This window comes from Arachis hypogaea, chromosome 15 (genome assembly GCF_003086295.3).
Source record: "Arachis hypogaea cultivar Tifrunner chromosome 15, arahy.Tifrunner.gnm2.J5K5, whole genome shotgun sequence".
Lineage (NCBI taxonomy): Eukaryota > Viridiplantae > Streptophyta > Magnoliopsida > Fabales > Fabaceae > Arachis > Arachis hypogaea.
The window spans coordinates 132,900,485-132,918,525 of record NC_092050.1 but is presented as its reverse complement, the minus strand read 5'-3'; positions in this window follow the sequence as shown (position 1 = coordinate 132,918,525).

The following is an 18,041-nucleotide window of genomic DNA, read 5'->3' as shown; positions in this document are numbered from 1 at the left end:
ACTTCTTCATCCACTTTGTCCCATACACCCCCACCTTTTGCAATATACTGGTTTTTAGCTCTGACAACGTATTTGATGACCGGATAAAAATACTCACTGGTTCTCTATCAGTAAACTTAATACCGTGCCTTTTTTTTTTTAATTTTTCTAGAGCAATACATTAGAGCTAAACTCTCCTCATTTTCTATTTGTGAAAATGACACTATACTACTTCACCATTGCCTCATACTGAGTATTTATAGACATTCACTATATAAAGAAACCGCTGCAGGATCACACTGTTTCCAAAACAACACAATTGAAAAGAAACCACTATAGTCTCCCGCGGTTTCTTCAGGTTCAGTTTTCTCAGAAACTGCTATGCCCTATAGCAATTTACGTTCAATCTTAAATCTACCATAGCCTCTTGTAGTTTCTATAGAGATCTAAATATTGTAAATGTGTCTGCAGTTTACAACAGTTATATTCTAATAATTTTAATCTTCAAACAATTTAATTAAGTAACTTGTCCAAATTCTGATATATTAACCGTTTCTAAACAACATTAACTAATACTAATCAAAGGCTTGAAGACCTTGAAGAAAGTCCACTTTCCCATTCTCATTTCTTTCATTCTTAAAAAACTTGCTTTTATATTGTCTATTGTCATTTAGTCTGTTGGGAGAATCCCATTTTAATTTTGTGTATCATAATTTGTGCACAAATGTATTCTTTGGTTTTTACTCAAGGAATAAAACGTATTACCTTTGATAAAAAAAAAATACGGATAAAGTATTGTTTTAGTCTCTCAACGTTTGGGATGAATTTTATTTTAGTTTCTAACATTTTAATCATCTTATTTTTATCCCAAAATGTTTAAAATGTCATCAATATTATCCCATCGTTAAATTTTTCACTAACAATTAATGAAATTGATATAATATTAATAATACTTTTGTTAAAATTACATTTGCTCAATCCTTCTCTCCCACCTTCACCTTCTCTACAAGTCCAAACCCCATTCTCCTACTCAGGCACGGACCTACACACATGAGTAGGGGGCACTTGCCCCACCGTGATTTTGAATTTATATATATATATATATATATATAAAATATACCCCCACTTTAATTTTTTAAATGACCTCCTTACAAATAAACTAAGCCCAATTGCTCAAAGCTCCAAACTCACTTTTTTAACCTAATCAAATTTAGTCTTCTTCTATTCTTAAATTTCAGCCGTCACTCTTTTATTCTCTTAAACACTCTTCTTAGTTTTATATTCTCAACCTTATTTTTCTATTATTTGTTTATTGGTCATATTCTCTTCATCAAAAGGTGAATTTTAAATTCTCTATGTTTTTTTATATAGCTCTCTATGACTATTTATCTTCCAAGTTTCTCTTTTTAATATTTTCAATTGTAAAATTTAATCAAGTAATTATAGTTTAGGTATTAATCTAATTTTTTATTCTTTTCATGACTTTGTATATTTTATTTTATTCTCAATTTATTGATCCTTATTATTTATTTTTATCTTTTGTTCTATTGTATGTAACTATGTTGCATATAAATTTTTAAAGTGAATTAATCAATTTACTAATTTAGAATATATATTTTTTATTTTTAGAAATAGTAATGGAGAAATATTTTAAAAGAAAGTTGCCACTAAAATCTGAAATCACTCCATTAGTCTCTTCTAATAAAAAGAAGTTCTTAAAATTCAATGTCAGAAAGTCTGGTAGTTGATCCTGGACAACGACCCAAATTTTTAAATTATTATCCAAATGTCAGAGATGAAGTTAGACGAGCTTATTTGCAAAAGGTCATTGTCAACCAAGAGAACATGATTTTTCACAAACGTATTTTGAGACTTCTCTATGTAGATTTAATGCTAATTGGTTTGATGAATTTGACAATTGGTTAGAATATAGTATTTCAAAAGATGATGTCTTTTGTCTTTGTTGCAATCTTATGAAAGCTGATGATTCGAATGGTGATGCTTTTGTAAAAGAGGGCTTTTTAAATTGAAAAAAGGAGCGATTATAAACACATGTTGAAAACTATGATAGTGCTCATAATCAAGTTGAGAATGGAACAATTATTCAACATTTTTAAAATATGAAAACAAGAAGAGAAGTACCTTCAAGATTTAAAGAGAATAAAGTTAGTGGTTAATATAATTTTTATTTTATTTTTTTGTATTCGAATAAATAATGTGCACTTTTATTTTTTTATATTTTAGATTAATATATCTTTTGATAGTAATATGCATTTTTTACTTCTTTAACGTAAATTTTCTGGGCCTGTCATTGCTCCTACTCCTCTCTTCCTCCTCTTCAAATCCCTCTTGGAGAATTATTAGTATAAAAAAGAGCAGAAAAATGAGATTTACCCTTATTGAGAGGGTGAAGATGGGAGAAGGGAATTGAATAAACATAGCTTATTAACAAAAGCATTATTAATAGTACATCAATTTAGTTAATTATTAGTAAAAAATTTGATGGTGGGATAATATTAATGTCATTTTAAATATTTTAAGGTAAAAATAGGACGATTAAAATGTTAGAAACTAAAATGAGACTCATTCCAAATGTTAGAGATCAAAAAGTACTTTATCCAAAAAATACTAATCAACACTAATATTAATTAAAATTAATATTAAATAAATTAACTTACATATATAGGATAATCTAAAAATTGATAAATAATATGTTCTTCAAATTTAATGAGATCACAAATCACCATTTTTACTTCACTGTTTTAAGTTTGTGATTTCACTTACGATGAAGGTGAAGATCATGCAACATTCCTCTCTCTCTCTATTAATTTGGTATATGAAGATGAAAATGATTTTTCTTTCTTTTGGTTTTGGTTTCACACGGAATATGGTAAAGAAAAGAGAGAGAAACAATGAGCTATCCATGAATGTGTTCCCCGCTCTAGGGGTGGCAAAAATTTCAAACAGGGCGGGTACCCGCGGGGATTTACCCGTCGGGAGTGGATATGGAGGGAAGTTTATACCTGCGGGGACGGGGGACGGGAACCCGTTTATTATACAGGGCGAGGATCCCACCCCGTGGGACCCATATAATCCCCGTATATATAAAAATATAATAATACCCTGCCATATATATATATCAAAGGAGAAAGTATTGGGAGACAATGATTTTAGTATACAATGTGTACAATAGGAATAAAATAGAAAAATTAAATTATAATTAATAACTAGATGTTCATACCCTGGGTCGAGCTATCCAACCTGGGCCGATTGAAGACAAAGCGACCGACCTCTTCAGGTCAGAACACCCGACCTCTTCTTTAAAGAGTTCGGCTAAATCACCACAAGAAGCCCAAGAAGGCCCAAAACAAAGGGACATAGCACAATCTAAAGGCAGCTACAGCTTAGAAAGATAAAGGTGGTTCCCCTTAAAGATAAGATGACTTCACTCAAAGATAAGATAAGATAAATAACTTATCTTATCTAGAAATGTCACCCAACACTACTATAAATACACTGGAGCACCCAGGTATAACTCATACTCTGATTCTACACAAAAAACCTGCTTAAAGCCCATGCTAACTTAAGCATCGGAGTCTCTTGCAGGTACCACTGATAAACCACTATTTTATGGTTTATCTTGTGCTCAATAGAGTGGTTTTTATCAAGTCCTTGCCCACTTATTCATACTAATTGCATGGTTTTACATTTTTCTTCCTGACTTTGTGCTATGATTGAAAACATGTTTCTTTGGACTTATATTTGCTAATATTAATCCTCTCTTATTACCATTTGATGCCTTGATATGTGTGTTAAGTGATTTCAGAGATTACAGGACAGGAATGACTCAGAGGATGGAAAGGAAGCATGCAAAAGTGGAAGGAATACAAGAAGTTGAAGAAATTGCTAAACTGTCCAGCCTGACCTCTTCGCACTCAAACGGTCATAACTTGAGTTACAGAGGTCCAAATGAGATGGTTCTAGTTGCATTGGAAAGCTAACGTCTGGGGCTTCACAACAATATACAATTTTCCATAGCTGCCCCGAAGCCAAGCGCGCGAATGCGTGGATCACGCGGACACGTGACCTGGCAGAAACGCAATCCACGCAAACGTGTGGACGACGCTTCCGCGTCACTTTCCCGCGACCTGTACGTACCAGAATACACTAGGGTGATTTCTGGGCTGTTTTTGATCCAATTTTTGGCCCAGAAAACACAGAATAGAGGCTATAAAGTGGGGGAATGCATCCATTCATGAGGATGTCTTCCATTATTCACTTTTCATAATTTAGATGTAGTTTTTAGAGAGAGAGGTTCTCTCCTCTCTCTTAGGATTTAGGATTAGGATTCCTCTTAAAGGATTTAGGATTTCTTATTATTTCAACTTACAATTTCTTTTGAGTTCCAGGTTTAATGTTCCTTTTACTTATTTTCTCAATTTAGTTTATGAACTCTTTATGTTTAGATCGATTTTCTATTTAATATAATTTGAGATATTTCAGAATTATGATTGCTTTCCTTTATTTATATAAATAATTTAGATTTTTCTCTTTTGGCTTGGGTTGATTAATTGGTAACTCTTGAGTTGTCAAACTCATCGTGATTGATAATTGTTATCTTTGCTGATTGATTTAAATTCCTATAACTCTAGTCTTTCCTTAGGAGTTGACTAGGACTTTAGGTGTTAAATTGATTTATCCACTTGACTTACCTTCATAGCTAGAGGTTGACTTAGTGGGGAGCAAAATATAATTCTCATCACCATTGATAAGGATAACTAGGATAGGACTTCTAATTTCCATACCGTGCCAAGAGTTTTATTAGCTTTTGATACATTAATTCCTGCAATCTAATTTTCTCATTCAAACCTTTTTCAAAAACCCAAAAATAATGTTTTCCATAACCAATAATAAATACACCTCCCTGCAATTCCTTGAGAGACGACCCGAGGTTTAAATACTCGGTTATCAATTTTATTGGGTTTGCTAAAGTGACAAACAAAACTTTTGTAAGGAAGAAATTCTTGTCGGTCTAGAAGCTATACTTACAACGGGAACTTATTTGTGAAAATTCTATATCGCGCGAGAGTTCCGTTCTTCAACCACCACCCTCCAGTGATGAACGATCAGCGGCATCTCCAGCTCCACCAGTTCCATCAGGTTTGACACGACAACTCCGGCCATCAGATCCAACAGGTCGGACACGACAGCTCCGGCCACCAGATCCAACAAGTCAGACACGACAGCTCCGACCACCACAGCAGATCTCATCCAAGATCGACCTTCAGTTTCAGGTAACCCTCGGAACATTGGCGTCGTTGTCGGGGACCTGAAGGTCATCCCATCATCATGGCGGACAACCTTGACAACGACCACAACTCTGGTTTAAAAGAAAGAACTCTGCTTAAAAATACGGAGGTCGTATCAAAGAAGACACCCCAAAACAAAGGGGATAAACAACCCTCCAATATAAACACAGAAATCTTGGAAGGCATCAGAGAACAACAAGATCGCCTCAAACAGCTCGAACAGGAGGCTGAACATCAGCGAGAAGCTGAAAGAGACCTTCGAAGAGAAACTAGGCGTCGCCGAGAACTAGAGAACAAGCTCGCGAAACTGGAAGCCAACCTCGAGACCAGAACTGCTCGCCCCAACGACGAAGATAACTCCCATAAAGACCAAGATCCCTTCACCAAAGAGATCATGAAAGCCAAAGTTCCAAAAGATTTTAAAGACCCCGACATGACTTCATACGACGGCACCTCGGATCCAAGCCATCATCTCAGCAACTTCAGGAGCAGAATGTATCTCACTGACGCCTCAGACGCCGTTCGATGCAAAGCCTTCCCGACCACCCTAACAAAGACAGCAATTAAGTGGTTCGATATTTTGCCTCCTAGATCCATCACCAGCTTTGACGACTTAGCTAAAAAATTCCTGGCCCGATTCTCCATCCAGAAGGACAAAGCCAAACACGCCCCGAGCCTGTTAGGGATCAAGCAAGGAGATCGAGAAAGCCTTCGTAACTACATAGAAAGATTCAACAAAGCATGTCTCGACATACAAACTCTGCCAACAGAAGCAGCCATAATGGGTCTCATCAATGGCCTACGAGAAGGACCTTTTAGTCACTCCATATAAAAAAAGCACCCCACATCTCTGAACGAGGTACAAGAAAGGGCAGAAAAGTACATCAATATGGAGGAGAACTCTCGATTAGGAGAAACCTTAAATTTGGATTCTCCTACCCCTCTCGGGACAAGGATAAAGAGTCCAAGAAGAAAGAAGATCAATCCAGCGAAAAGCCTAAAAAAATACAACACTTACACCCCTCTTCGGGTATCTCTTGTGGATGTTTACCGAGAAATATGCAACACTGAGAAGAGAGTACTGTGAATATCATCGAATTTACAGACACTCCACCAACGAATGCTACGACCTAAAGGATGTCATAGAAAAGCTAGCCCGGGAAGGAAGACTAGACAGGTTCTTGGCCAATAAAACCGACGAGCCGAGGAAGAGAAGACGAGACCAAGAGGTTGGACAGGCCGAACGACTACCCCGTACCCCTGAGAGATATGTACATATGATAAATGGAAGATTCGCAGGAGGAGGGATCTCTAAATCATCTTGCAAAAGACACCTTAAAGAAGTATATCATGTCGGGGAAGGAGAGAGGTCAACCGACCTCCCCACAATTACCTTTACTAAAGAAGATGCAATAGGTGTTATCCCAGGACATGATAATCCCATGGTCATTACCATCATATTGGCAAACGTTAATCTTCACAGGACACTAGTAGACCAAGGAAGCTCCGCAGATATCTTGTTCAAATCCGCCTTCGACAAACTCGGCTTGCAAGAAAAGGAGCTCAGAGCATATCCGAATAGCTTATTTGGGCTGTGAGACACTCTAATCCAACCACTTAGATATATCTCACTGCACACAACTTTCGAAAAGGGAACCCGGTCAAGGACACTCAATATAGACTACATAGTAGTCAATGTGAGCTCCGCTTACAATGCCCTAATAGGTCAGACAACGTTGAACCAACTCGCCGCAGTAGTTTCAACTCCACATCTGTGCATGAAGTTCCCAACTCCAGAAGGGATCACCATGATAAAAGGGGACCAAAAAATTGCGCGACGCTGTTACAATGAAAGTCTGAACCTCAAAGGCAACCTCTAAGGAGAGGAAGTCAACACCATTGAACTCGGGGGAGTTCGAGATTGCAAAGAATTCCGCCCACAATCTGAAGGCGAGACTGAAGAGGTCCAAATCGGGGATGCCCGTGATAAAACGACAAATGTAGGGGGAACCTTGAAAGGAGACCTGAAGGAGTCTCTAATACAGTTCCTAAAGGATAACGCCGATCTCTTTGCATAGAAGGCCGTAGACATGCCAGGCATAGATCCCAAACTAATGTGCCACAAACTGGCGGTATACTCAGGAACTCGGCCAGTGCAGCAGAAGTGTAGGAAGCTCAGACCGAAAAAGTCCCGAGTTATGGAAGAGCAAGTGCAAGCCTTACTGGAGGCAGGATTCATAAGGGAAGTCAAATACCCACTATGGATAGCCAACATTGTCTTGGTGAAAAAGTCAAATGGGAAGTGGCGGATGTGCACTGACTACACCGACCTTAATAAAGCATGCCCAAAAGACCCCTACCCACTACCAAATATAGACGCTCTAGTGGATGCATCTTCGGGATACAAGTACCTCTCCTTTATGGATGCTTATTCATGATACAATCAAATCCCGATGTATCCACCCGACCAAGAAAATACGTCGTTCCTAACTCCCAAAGCAAATTACTACTATATCGTCATGTCGTTCGGACTCAAAAATGCAGGAGCTACCTACCAAATATTAATGAACAAAGTCTTCGCAGAACACATCGGGAAACTAATGGAGGTCTACGTCGACGATATGCTGGTATAACACAAACTGAGGAATCCTTGTTGCCCGACCTCGCAAAAGTGTTCGACACCATCAGAAAGCATGGTATGCGACTTAATCCTACAAAATGTACCTTCGCGATAGAAGCAGGCAAATTTCTGGGATTCATGCTCACACGAAGAGGAATAGAGGCGAACCCAGATAAATGTCGGGCTATACTCAACATGAAAAGTTTGACCTGCGTCAAAGAAGTACAACAGCTCAACGGAAGACTGGCAGCTCTGTCCCGGTTCTTAGCCGGTTCGGCCATAAGATCCCTCCCCTTTTACGCCACATTAAGGAAGGGAAAGATGTTTGAATGGATTGAAGAGTGCGAGAAATCCTTCCAAGATTTCAAAAAATTTTTGGGGCAACCACCCATTCTTACCTGGCCACGGGAGGGAGAAGCACTCATACTATACCTGGTAGTAGAAAATTGGGCAATAGCTTCAGCACTGGTTAGAGAGGACGAAAGTGGGCAACAACCCATCTACTTCATCAGCAAAGCCCTACAAGGGGCCGAGCTAAACTATCAAAAATAGAGAAGTTCGCATACGCTCTCATACTCACTTCCCGACGACTTCGCCCATACTTTCAAGCACATACTATTAAGGTTTGGACCAGTCAGCCCATAAAAGGTATTCTACAGAAGACAGACTTAGCTGGAAGAATACTGCAGTGGGCAGTTGAGTTGTCCGAATTCAATTTACAATATGAAGCTCGGACAGCAATCAAATCGCAGTATCTGGCCGATTTCATCGCTGAGTACACTGATACCCCGGGAACTCCCACAAAATGGAATCTCTACGTGGATGAATCCTCAAACAAAACCGAGAGTGGGGCAGGTATGATAATAGAAAGCGACCAGAGAACCCAAATCGAACTCTCACTAAAGTTCGAATTCCCTGCTTCAAATAATCAAGCCGAATACGAAGTATTACTGGCTGGTTTAAGGCTGGCTAAGGAGGTAGGAGTTCAAAAGTTTACCATCTTCAGTGATTCTCAAATAGTTACCTCACAAATATAAGGGAATTACCAAGCTAAAGATCCCACCATGAAGAAGTATCTGGACAAAACCAAAGAACAGCTCGGACAACTTGGGGAATATGAGGTCAGATATATACCCCGGAAACAGAATGCTCGAGCTGACGCACTCTCAAAACTAGCCAGCACCAAACTAGGGGGCAATAATAGAAGTCTCATCCAGAAAACACTACAAAGCCCATCAATCTCAGAGGAAGAAAAGGTCCTAACCATATCTGGTCAGGATCAAGGGTGGATGACCCCCATTATCAAATACCTCAAGACAGAAACACTCCCCACAGATAAGAAAGAGGCAAAGAAGTTAATACAAGAATCACAGTACTATACTATGGTGAGTGACATTTTATATAGGAGAGGGATCTCAACACCCCTCCTAAAGTGCGTACCGACTTCTAACACAAGGGAAGTCCTGGAAGAAGTACACAGTGGCATGTGCAGCAACCACTTAGAGGCACGAGCTCTTTCCAAGAAGGTACTCCGAGCTGGATTTTTCTGGCCAACCTTACACAAAGAAGCGACAGAATTCGTCAAGACATGCCCACCATGTCAGAAGCATGCTAACTTCCACATCGCTGCACCAGAAGAGCTCATCAGCGTAACGTCACCCTGGCCATTCGTAAAATGGGGACTCGACCTCCTCGGACCCTTTCCCCAAGGATCAGGACAAGTCAAGTTCCTCATTGTAGGGGCAGACTATTTCACGAAATGGATTGAGGCAGAGCCCCTAGCCAATGCCACCGCCCAAAAAAGTCGGAAATTTTTATACAGGAGCATTATTATAAGGTTTGGAGTCCCTTACTCCATCACCACAGATAATGGCACTCAATTTACTGATACAGGTTTTAGAAACTTGGTAGCCGACTTAAAAATAAAGCACCAATTCACATCCGTAGAACACCCTTAAGCTAATGGACAGGCAGAAGCTGCCAACAAAGTCATACTAGCCAGGTTAAAACGAAGACTACGGGGTGCAAAGGGAGCTTGGGCCGAAGAGCTCCCACAAGTTCTATGGGTATATCGGACAACTCCGCACTCCACCACAGAAGAATCACCCTTTCGACTTGCTTACGGAATGGAGGCAATGATCCCAGTAGAGATAGAAGAAGGATCCCCCAGGATAATCCTCTACAAAGAAGATACCAATTCCCAAAATCAAAGAGAAAAGCTCGAACTACTTCCAGAAATCTGAGAAAGATTTTGGATTAGAGAGGAAGCGCTAAAGCGTCGAATGGCTTCAAGGTATAATCATAGAGTAGTCCAGCGAAGCTTCACCAACAATGATCTCATCTTAATCCGAAATGACATCGGAGCAGGTTGATCAGGAGAAGGGAAGCTAGCAGCTAACTGGAAAGGACCTTACCGAGTTGTAGAGGTACTGGGAAAAGGTTACTACAAAGTGTCCGATCTGGAAGGGCGAGAGCTACCGTGATCATGGCATGCATGTAACCGGAGAAGGTACTATAGTTATAAAGTGATAAAGATCTTAGGTCAAGGTGCACTCTTTTTCTTGAAAAGGTTTTTTAATGAGGCACCAAGCCAAGATCTACAAAATTGCCTGATTTAGAAGGGTAAGCACTTATATGTATATACTCTTGTATATTTTATATTTTCTACTTGAATAAAGTTTTTCAAATTCCATAAAAAGGCTATCTACCAAGACGTATTAATCTGAGTGTAAGAATTCACCGCCCGAATACGACAAGGTCGGCAAGATGAGAACCAAACTCGTCACCAGATTACAAAGAAGTCGGTAAGGTGAAAGCAACAAAAACAGATTAATGCAAGAAGTTATAAAAAGTAATCCATAAAAAGCCGCCTGACGAGGCCTGGCTAAAAATGGATTGCTAAAAGTAACTTAAGAAGTACCGACACAGAAGTCGGGCAAGGCGATCGACAAAAAGTTATAAAAAGTAATCCATAAAAAGTGGCCTGACGAGGTCTTACTAAAAATATATTACTAAAAATAACTTAAGAAGGTTCGACAAGAAGAAGTCGGACCAAACCAGTCAAAGCGAAAAAGTTATAAAAAGTAATCCATAAAAAGTGGCCTGACGAGGTCTTACTAAAAATGGATTACTAAAAATAACTTAAGAGGATTCGACAAGAAGAAGTCGGACCAAACCAGTCAAAGCGAAAAAGTTATAAAAAGTAATCCATAGAAAGAGGCCTGGCGAGGTCTGAGTAAAAATGGATTACTAAAAATAACTTAAGAAGGTTCGACAAGAAGAAGTCTAACTAAACTGAGCGAAGCAACAAAGTTATAAAAAGTAAATCCATAAAAAGAGGCCTAATAGATTACTAAAAATAACTCAAGAAGAACCAACAAAGAGAAATCAACCAATGAAAGGGGTATTTCAAACCAACAAAGTCGACCATCCAAAGCATACGCTTAAAGAAACATAGCTTTACCCGAAGAGTCACGACTCCACAACAAGGCTATCAAAATTGTTCGAAAACCAACTAAAAGGGTTCTACCAAAACACTAAAAAGTTGTCGAACATGTTAGCCTCAAGGATCATCTCGCCCGACCAAGAGACAGACAAAACAATGATCTAAAAGAGGTCGAGCAGCAGAGATCTACAAAATTTGCAAAGGAACGACCAACATATCAAAAGAAACACAACAATCATCAAAAAGACTCAGAGGGCGACCTGAAAGAGGGCCTCAAGAGTTCAAAAACATTTCTGTTTTTCTACTAAGTTGCATAAAAGCAACTAATAGTCAAGGGAACCAAATCATAAACAAAGTTACAAAAAATAGAGTTCAAAAGCCCACAAGTCGGGCTATGGAGATAAAACACATAAATCATAAGGGGTGCAAAGTCTCCCCAGCAGCAGCGTCAGTGGCAGAAGGAGGAGGAATGATATTCACAGGGACGGCGTCCATGGTCCAATCCTCACGATTAAGAATTTCACAATCTGGATCAGGTTGGGAATGGTCGAACTCGGCAGAAGGATTTGAAGAAATTGTGGCTGCAGAAGCTTTGGCCGAGGGTGCAGGAGGAGGCCCATCATCTTCATCATCTGGGGCAGGCACTATCTTCTCATCTTCCACCACATTGTCTAAGCTAAAAAGGGTCAGGTCGAGTTCAGGAGCAAGAACTCGAACCTGCGCCTTCAAGTTTTCATAAGCGCCTGTAACAGTGTCCACCAAATGGCCCTGAAGATCGGCGTAGTCCACGTGGGCAGTTTCAAGCCTCCCCCTCAGCTCCAACACTTCAGCATAAGTGCGGGTATAATTCTCCTTATGCTTTTTTGCCATCTCCTCCGCCAAATTCGCAGTTGCCTCAGCCCTGACAGCCCGCGACTTCTCCTTCTCCAAGTCCAACTCCAGCTTAATCACCCTGGCGTCAAGTTCATCCTTCGAACCTTTGATTCTATCAAATTCTGACTTTGCATCCTCCAAGAATTCCTTAGTTGCATGAACAGGGGAACCTTGGACAGTTCGAAACAAAGCCGCACCCATATGGGCCATCCGTATGCTGTTATTGGTGATAAAATTCAAATGATGAAGAATGGACACGTCGTCCATGGGAAGTCGACCATAAGGAGCAATTTGATTATCAACAAACCCTACGGCATCAAAATCAGGGACATCCAAATCATAAGGTTCAACAGTTTTTTATTTTTTAGGAGGAGGACCAGCAGTCGGAGAGGAGGCAGCACCAGAAGAGGGTCTAACCAGGTTAGAGGGGACAACTCAGACTTGAGGAGTTGGAATAACCTTCCTCAGCCCAAAAGCACTCAACGGTGGTTTCTTGGGAGGAACTTGGGAAGACTCTCCCTCCGCAGCCTTGGCCGAGATGTTGGAAGCAGCTGTAGCCTTCTTCGCCCTACGAAAATGTTTCATAGAATCTGTAGATTTCACCATGTCTACAAAAAAGAAACCAAGAAAACAAGTCACAAATAGATGAAGATAAACATTCAACCACAAAGCAAAACTATTAACAAAGAAGTCGACCACTACCCAATTCAGTTCGAGGAAGGGAAGGATCTGAAAGAAACTTCTTTGTATCAAGATGAGGGGGTTCCCCCCAGTTTTCCTCCAACATATTTATAAAATCCTATTCGACCTCATCCAGACTTTCCCATGAATACCTGGATACCATTACGTTCTTCTGCCAGCACAAAGGGAAGGTAGGCTCATCATTCTCATCCAAAAAGAAGGGCCGAGCTCTCTCAACAGCTCGGACCTTGAAATAATAGTTTTTAAAGTCCCTAAAGGACTCGTCATACATAGAGAAAACCTTCTTGCCTTAAATAGCTTGGAAAGAAACCCAAGAGGCTTTCTTCTTCGTTACCCCTGGCTTCATCAACACAAAAAGATAGAGAAAAAGAGTTTGGGTAGGTCGGATATCTAGTTCTTGACACAACAACTGGAAGATTTCAATGAAGCCCCAAGAGTTCGGGTGAAGCTGGGAAAGAGCTACATTGCAGGACCACAATAACTCGGTCTCAAAGGGGGTGAAAGGAATGGTAATATTCAAATGACTAAAGAAATAGTCGTAAGCGTAGAAGAAGGGACGTTCTCTTTGAGTTAAAGAGGGAAAGCTAGCCCTCTCCTCAGGGTCAGGCGACACTAACTCATAGTTTTTCTCTTGATCCCTATCACTACAAATCCTATGGTGCCTCCTAAGCCGCACGCAATACTCAGAGTCAGCAACTATAACACACATCAGAATAATGGAATCCAGCCAATCTGACATGCCATCCGGGATCTTAGTAGATATCTCAAAAATGTTTTTGCGAGAAGACATGGGTCAACTATTCCTACAGTAAGAAAAAGTAAAATGGGTTACTACCAGACAACTCGGCCAAATAGGGAAACAACTCGGACAATAACACATGAGCATCAAGAAGTTAGTAAAAGGAAAACCCCAGGACTCACACCAAAGCCCAGGGGCACCCTTTGGAGGCAATAACAAGGCAAGAACCAGGAAAAAGGAAATCGACAACCTACGCCCTAAACATCTCGCAAACAAGAATCGACACTCCACGAAGCAAAAATCATCATCTCCAACAAAAAACATCAAAGTTACAACTTCTCCTACTGACAGTTCATCATCAAAAGATTGTTAAGCTAGAACAAAAAGCCAGACAACGATGAAAAGAAACAAGAACAGCAACGAAAACCCTAAGCAAGATCACCAGAAGGCACACATTCTTCTCAAAAAGCGAGCAACAAGGAAAAATCACAAGCCGTGGATCAAGACACAAAAAGATGCAATCTTTTTACAGAAGAATCAAGGTTTTTCAAAAGCAAAAGCGAGATACAAAGTCAAAGCCTTACATCAAAAGCATGCACAGTTGTCGAAAGCAAAAAGAGAAAAGAAAGAAAACACTAACCTGCAGGGAAGAAAGTAGTAACGAAGAACGGCGCAAAGTCCACACCAAACAGTCGCTTCAAGGCAGAGAAGATAGAAGGCTTGAAGATGTGAAAATGCGAAGACAAAGCGCAACAGCAAGCAAAGAGTTAGGGACAAGTCAAGGAAAGCACAACATTAATTAAAAAATGCAACCTTTAACAAAAAGGATCCAGCCTTTCAAAACGGATTCTTCGCAGACATGAAGTACCAAGACAAATCATCAAAATGAAAAAATAGAGGAAGAGATACCAACCTGTAAAGAAAGAGGAAAAAGGGGCAACGATCGAACACTCTCGAGTTAAAGAAAACTACGAAGCACTTCAGTGAAGCGACGAAAAGCAAAGGATAACGAGAAAGGAGAAGAAGAAGAAGAAACTGAAAGATAGGGCTTCAAAATTCAAAACGAAACCAAAAGAGGGAAAAGAGGAAACGGCAAAAGAGGAGTTAATGAGCATTTAACCCTCGCATGTTCCCAAGAAAGCGCAACGCGCGCGGTAACGAACAAAGAGAAAAACGCTCCGCATTCAAAGGAGCCCAGCAGGAGTTATATAGAGATCGACAAAAAGGCAAAATGCTCGAGCTCGACTTCTCCAAAAGGGTCGAAGTCTGAAGACACAACCCTAAAAAAGTAAGGATTGAGCTCAAGCAGGGGCACTGTTCATACCCTGGGTCGAGCTATCCGACCTGGGCTGATTGAAGACAAAGCGATCAACCTCTTCAGGTCAGAACACCCGACCTTTTCTTTAAAGAGTTCGGCCAAATCACCACAAGAAGCCCAAGAAGGCCTAAAACAAAGGAACATAGCCCAATCTAAAGGCAGCTACAGCCTAGAAAGATAAAGGCGGTTCCCCTTAAAGATAAGATGACTTCACTCAAAGATAAGATAAGATAACTAACTTATCTTATCCAGAAAGGTCACCCAACACTACTATAAATATACTAGAGCACCCAGGTATAACTCATACTCTGATTCTACACAAAAAACCTGCTTAAAGCCCATGCTAACTTAAGCATCGGAGTCTCTTGCAGGTACCACCACCCTCCGGTGACGAAGGATAAGCGACATCTCCAGCTCCACCAGTTCCATCAGGTCGGACACGACAGCTCCAGCCATCAGATCCAACAGGTCGGACACAACAGCTTCGGCCACCAGATCCAACAAGTCAGACACGACAGCTCCGGCCACCACAGCAGATCTCATCCGAGATCGACCTTTAGTTTCAAGTAACCCTCGGAACACTAGATTCTTGATTAATTTCAAATTTTAAATTTTAAAAAATTAGGATTAGCAATTAAACGTTTAAATACGTACAGTTACTCAACATCTTATCAAAATTTCACACCCATTGATGTCTGACGTTGACACTACAGCAATCCCCGACCGACCGTTCTGCTACCGCTGCATGGTTCTGGCTGACCAAAACCACATGTGGTCTCTCCGTTGGCGTATCGGATCCCTCGGCAGGTCCTTCTTTTCTTCCCCGTCGCCGCGGCTACTTCTGGTTACCGTGCAACTAGCAACCGTTCAACGCCGCACCCCCTGGATCCTGGCAGCCGCGCTCAGATTCAACTCGTACCCAATGGCCTTCGTGAACGTTTCATTACTGTCAGAAAGTAACAGAACTTCGTCGTTGACTTTCAGGAGGTCTTTTTTCCACACCTTCATCACGAATGCGTCGCACGCAATTCTGTCCACGCCTTTCACCTTCAGCTCCGCTGACTGTTGAACGTGCTTCTGCAAGCAGGTTGGTGTGAAGGCTCTCGGGACGGAAAAAATGATGGCTTTTTTGCCCATCGTTAGGTCGGAGATGATGGTGTTTTGAAATTCGCCGGCGTCATCTAGGTAGGAGAAGGTCGCTTCCAAAAAATTTGAGATAGATCTAAATCCAACAAACAATCATCCAGATACCTATTAAAATAAACATCTGACTACCTAATGAAATGAACATCTAGCATTTGTTAATTTTATATACTTAAACTAACCATCTGCCAACCTATTGAACTGAACATCCATCAATGGGCACATGAGGGGAAAGCATGGGTGGGGAAGACATGGGTGCGACTGTGGTGCTGCGGGGTTAAAATTTGAAATTTAAAATTGGAGAATTTGAAATTTGAATTTGAAATTTAACGGTTATTTTATCGTATATTTTGGAAAATTTGGTAGTAGGTAGAAAATAGTTAAATTTGAAAATGAGGGTAAAAGTTTTTTATTATTAGAATTTAGGAGGTTTTTTTATTTTTTAATCTACCGTGGGCCAATAAATCAGCCCATTGTATATATTGTCAAGATTTTTCATTGTCTCCCTAGCGGAGTTCATATCAAAGTGAGGAGTTGAAAATTTGCAACCCTAGCCGTCACTCACACTCGTTTTCCCTCTCCTCTCCTCTCCACTCCTCTCCTCTCCTCTCACCACTACTAGTTACCACTGTCGTCCGCCATCTCCTACCCCCTCACTGCCGCCAACACGAAGCTCCTACCCTCTTCTCGCGCGTCTAAGTCTCACCATCCCGTTCACAATCGCAACATCGTCGTCGCATCTGGCCAGTCGAGGAGAACATCGCCGTTTCCGCCTGACCCAGTCGAGAAGAGCATCTTCGTTGCCGCCTGACCCAGCTGAGGCAGCAGTGCCAGCGTCACTACAAAGCCCCTTCGCCAACCTTCGCGTCTTCGCCTCTCCGCGCCTTGTCGTCTTCGCCTCTTCGCCTTGTCGCCGATCTTCACCGTCAGCTCAGCTGCTCTTCCTCCCGGTAAGTTTTGTGAACTACCATTTAAATTTATTCAGTTGTTGTTTTAGGGTTCATCTATCATATTATTTCTGTAATTTTAGTTTGCTTTGCAGAATTAGTACTGATTTATTTTAATTTGCTTTGAAGAATTTGTTAATTTTATTTTGCTTTGAAGAACTTGTTAATTAGCTTTGAAGAACTTGTTCTTATTTATCTTAATTTGATTTGAAGAACTTGTTAATTTTAATTTGCTTTAAAGAACTTGTTCTGATTTATCTTAATTTGATTTGAAGAACTTGTTAATTTGCTTTGAAGAACTTGTTCTGATTTATCTTAATTTGTTTTGAAGAACTTGTTAATTTGATTTTGCTTTGAAGAACTTATTCTAATTTATCTTAATTTGCTTTTGTTTTGAAGAACTTGTTAATTTGCTTTGAAGAACTTGTTCTGATTTATTTTAATATGCTTTGGACAACTTGTTAATTTTAATTTACTTTGAAAAATTTGTTAATTATTATAGTATTATTTTTTACTCTGATTATTCCTAATTTTGATTCTGTTCATTACAATTTATATTTCTGTGATTTGATTTTTGTGATTTCTTTGAAGTTTTATGATTTCTGTGATTTATGATTTATGTGATTTGATTTTTGTGATTTCTTTGAAATTTTATGATTCCTGAGATTTGTGATTTTTTGTTCGATGTAGGATTTGATTTAAATAAATCAGAATCTACCATCACTATCATCACAGGATGAAAGAAGGTTTGAGAATTATATTTTTTTAGTTTTTGAATAATTTGGTTGTTTTAATGTGTTATAAATATATTTAGAAGAGATATTTGTTGTTTATTGCTCTTTAAGTATTTGGAGACAATAAAAAATATGCTTGTAAATACAATTGGGAATGATCTTTATTTTTTTTTTTCTATTTTTTTTGTTTTGTTCATTTTTTTATGTCTATTATTTTTTATAAAAATCCGCA